This window comes from Montipora capricornis, chromosome 7, assembly GCF_036669925.1.
Source record: "Montipora capricornis isolate CH-2021 chromosome 7, ASM3666992v2, whole genome shotgun sequence".
In the NCBI taxonomy this organism is placed as follows: Eukaryota; Metazoa; Cnidaria; class Anthozoa; order Scleractinia; family Acroporidae; genus Montipora; species Montipora capricornis.
In genome coordinates, this window is record NC_090889.1 from 11,378,491 (window position 1) to 11,383,726 (window position 5,236).

A 5,236-nucleotide genomic window follows, 5' to 3' on the forward strand; every position below is an offset into this window, starting at 1 on the left:
GTTTTAGTAATCCGATTAGCGATAATGTATAATATAATAATCCGATAAAAGTGTAAAATTTGCGACCCGTTGCTAAAGGCAACGAGACAGATCACATCACGGAATAATTTACATCTGTTGGCCAAAAACCACCGAGATTAAAGTCAGATTAATTATTGAATTGGTATTATCCATGGGGCACTTTCTCAGTGGTTTTACCATTTTTATTCCAAACTACACTTGAGACTCATGAAGCAGAAATGAATTATAGTAGGATATGCGCTATCCATAGTAATTTTGTAGCATGTTTTTGTAATGGCACTCACCGAGGTACAGCGTATCAAACGAAGATTCTTCTTTTTCCGGCTGGTCGCCAACACTTTGTAGCGGATTTCCCAAAGAAGGGAAGTCCTCTAAAAAAATTAAGTACCAAAATATTAAAAGATGCTACATTTATTTGCAAGCATACCAATAGTACGCACGTTTAGCGTTTCTTCAGTTTGTTTCTGAAGCAGGGTTTTTGATAGGTACTATAAATTAATTAGGCGAACATGATACAAATTCTAAATGTAACTCTTCAATTGAACCATTAAAAGTTTTTTTTAGTTACAACAGGCCTGTAGCCTTCGTAAGCTCGATTTCCGCCGCGCTCTGGAGTGCGGTCTTCGTTCCTTTCAGAGAAACTTTCTGTCGAGAGAGCGCGGGCTCCTTTCCCGAAACAGCGGGCCAGTAATCCATTGCAGCCTCATAATTAGCAGTGAATTGAATATTGAGCAATCTCTAATGGCACTTGGTGAAGCAATGGTTTCTTTAGTTCTTGAAGGAATGGATTTCAGGACCTGAATTGAATAATAAAACGTCTGAGATCTTAAATTCTTTCATGAATTCTCATTGTTTCGATTGTATTTGTATCCTTCACTTAGCGATAATTTCATCACAAAGAAAAAATACAAAATAGACCCTTAAAATTGAAGTTAAAATTGAACGGAATGAAAAACGTATACCAGAAATAGAAAGAGCACCTCTATTTTAGTAACCGTGTAAAGTTTCAGCGTATTAGGTGTTATATCACCTGAGAAAATAGTAAGTTGATAATTTGACAAATTTACAAACGCTTCATGATGACTGGGGGTATACGCCAAGTCCCCAGTCACACAAACGTCTGTTTATTTGTCAAATTATCAAATCACATTTTTTCAGCTAATATAACACCTAATACGCTGAAACTTTGCAGGGTTACTAAAATAAAAGTGTTGTTTCTAGTGCTGGTATACGTTTCTAATTTTAACTTATTTGAATTTTCGGCCGCCATTTTTCAAAGGGGTCTATTATAGGAGCAAGAAGGGCGCATTGGTGAGAGCAATCGCCTCTGTCTAATGTGGCCGGGTTTCGATTTCCAGACTTGGAGTCACATGTTGGTTGAATTTGTCGGGTCTCTCCTATGCTTTGAGAGATGTTTTTCTCGGCGTACTCCAGATTTTCCCCTATCCTCAAGAACACACCTACGATTTGATTTGAGTTGATTTGAGTTGATTTGATTTCTGAGCAGTCTCCAATTAGTGCGACAGCCCTAAATACAGTTTATACTTACAACGAAGTTGATCATCATCATCATCATCATCATCATTGTTATTACCTGAGTCGCAAACATAAAGGGCAATGCGCAAGCACGCTGAGGTTCCAATAAAGCTGACGGGATGGATTCGAATGTAATGAGCACTCGTTCCATTAAGAGACACATTCTTACCAAGGATGTTATCGTTGGCTTTAAACTGCAGGTAGATAGAGAATTAATCTTATGTTATTCAAGCCTTGCCCCAGGTTAACGTGAGTAGTACTCTGCGAGTGTGTTAAAGACAGTCGATGTTTTAGCCATCCTTTGTAACTGATTATACACTGGAAAACTTGATCCATTCACAGACTTCAAAAAAGTTGGTAAAATCTCTGTTAAATGTCCACATTTTCTTTGTAAATTACAATCTCTGTAAATTTGCACACTTACAGAGATTTTGTAACTCCATAAAAAGTCTGTAAAATTTAACACATTTTCGTCCTTACGATGACATAAAATGTGTACAAAATCTCAATAAAATCTATGTAAATTGAAGGAAAAATTTACAGAGATTTATGCAATAAGTACAAAATGTCTGTAAAATCTCTTTACTTTCTCTGTAAAATTTACACGAGAAAAAATCTCTGTAAATCTATCCACATAAAATCTCAGTGTTATCTCTGTAAAAAGTGAGTGAGAAGAATGCATGAAATGTCTATAAAATGTCTACAAAAACCCTCAAAAAACTGGAGGGGAAAAGTATGTGAAATGTTTTTAAATATTGGTGTTTTAGTGCACAAAGTCTCAGCAAAATGTTCACAATATCTCTGTAAATTAAGTATTTAAAACCTGACAGAAGGCAGGAAATGTCAATAAAATGTCTGTAAAACTGGAGGGGTAAAGTATGTGAAATGTTTTTAAAATGTTGGTGTTTTAGTGCACAAAATCTCAGCTAAATATTTACAATATCTCTGTAACTAATAGCATTTAAAACCTGACGTAACCCAGGAAATCTTAATAAAAAGTGAAATGGATGACAGGTTAGTCGATTTTACGTAGAAAAAAGAACAAGTTCTAGAGTTTGTGAATGCATAAATTTTTATTTCAAATCTAAAAATAATCATTTCTTTATATTACTTTCAATAGAATCTAAGTGTACAATAAAATTCTTGCAATAAGTTCAATAAAATAATTCAATTAATCACATGAGTTACCATGGCAACTCTTTTTACCGTGCCAAAATGGTGTCCACTTTCGAAAAAACTCACGTCCTATGATTGCGATTTGTCAACCATGATTTATAGCTGATGAAATGGTACAATATATACTCGTGAAACTTGGGAATAATTCCACTTGTATTTTGTCCAAAATCAAATAATTTTTCTTGCCTTAAGGCTTATGAAATTATTTGATTTTGGACAAAGCGTGTGTGAAATTATTCCCTAAATTCACTCATCACTATTTGATAACCCATACAAATTCATCAAAATAAGGAATAAAATATATGCAAGGGATTTCATTATTATTAAATAAGTATAAAAATCTGGCTTATGTTACCCCAATTACAAATATAGTTGTTAGAAATGGGCGTGGCTTATCTGCGGGAAGATCTGAAAAAGCCTGCCTCTGGTGGCCAGTTTTCCATCTTTGCATCCAATTTTATGCCTAGTTGCATGTACTAAGCTACAAACGTTCCGCTCATATTCTTGTTGTAATGCAAAAAAATCTATGGCAAAACTGTGTTTAAGAAATTCCTGTCAACAAATACCAGAAAAAGATCAATCATATACGTCCAAGTTGGTAAAAACGATGTTAATTACATTAAAGTGCTAAAATTACATTAAAGTATTTTCCGTTTCAATATTAGTGAATAGTGAGTTAACGTTTGACGAACAGTGGATGAACTTGACTTCTAAAGACTAGACTTTGGATTTCTTTTGTTTTCTGTCAAAAAACTTTTTCCATAAATTTCAGCTGGTAAGGTAAGGGTGCGGCTTACCTCCGGGTTTACAGTTCACCTGCCAGTTCAGTTGGGTAATACTAGCATACTAAAACAAATTAACCACATGGATTACTTGCATGGGTACACCTACTTTTCAAGTTACATCGAACTGTATGAGGTGTGCCACCTGCCAGTTCCAATAAAAAATACTACAAATTAGTATACTATGACAAATTAACTGCATGGTTAGACCGAATTTACAAGTTACATCGAACTGTATGAGGTGCGCCACCCGCCAGTTCCGATGAAAAATACTACAAATTAGTATACTATGACAAATTAACTGCATGGTTAGACCGAATTTACAAGTTACATCGAACTGTATGAGGTGTGCCACCCGCCAGTTCCGATGAAAAATACTACAAATTAGTATACTATGACATATTCACTGCATGGTTAGACCGAATTTACAAGTTACATTGACCTGTATAAGGTGCGCCACCCGCCAGTTCCGATGAAAAATACTACAAATTAGTATACTATGACAAATTAACTGCATGGTTAGACGGAATTTACAAGTTGAATCAAACTGTATGAGGTGCGCCACCCGCCAGTTCCGATGAAAAATACTACAAATTAGTATACTATGACAAATTAACTGCATGGTTAGACGGAATTTACAAGTTACATCGAACTGTATGAGGTGCGCCACCCGCCAGTTCCGATGAAAAATACTACAAATTAGTATACTATGACAAATTAACTGCATGGTTAGACCGTAGTTACATGTTGCTTCGAACTGTATGAGGTGCGCCACCCGCCAGTTCCGATGAAAAATACTGCAAATTAGTATCCTATGACAAATTAACTGCATAGTTAGACCGAATTTACAAGTTACATCCAACTGTATGAGGTGTGCCACCCGCCAGTTCAGATGAAAAATACTACAAATTAGTATGCTATGACTAATTATCTTTAAATCATCGTTGCCACATGCAGATGTGTTTATTAGAAAGATATCACTTGTATTTGATGTATTTGCCACTGAACGATGACTGACAATTTCCTCAGACCCAAGGGACAGTGAAACCTTTCTTGATTTTTGTCAAAAAACTTACAGTATATGAACAGAGAAGTCACTGATTGTTGCAGTGAATATTTCTCCCTTGTATTCACCCAGTTCAATGTGAGAGCATTCGACTCTTCCATAATTACCTGATGTCTGGAACAAATTTACTTGACCCAGCTAAAACAGTTTGACGTAATAATGTTCACAAGGTATATCCAAAATGGCAATGAAACCTCTACCCTCCCAAGTTTTGACACAAAGACATCAATTATTATTTACAATTGCATCACAATTTGCAATCAGCACTATCTGTTTCTTGCATCTCAGGAAATTTCAATGCTCAATTTCCTTCAGCACTGCATCTTGTGGTTGAAGTACATGAAGGCCCTGGAAAAGAGTCACACCAGTCAATCAATCAATTTATATAATTTCATAATATCATTTCCAAGAATGTTGTAAATCACTTTGCCATTCACAAGCAATGTTCCTGTGTAGGTAAAACTGAATAATGGAGCTAAGAGCTAAAGGAATTATTGCAAGAAACTTGTATCTTACCATGACGAGCTTAGGCCGACAAAAACATATATGCAAATGAGCTTACGGTGATTTGAAATCACCCTTAGCTAATCATTAAGTGTAACTCAAGAACTCATTTAGCAAGTTTAGGTGTCGCAGATATCGCATCAAAGTCTGC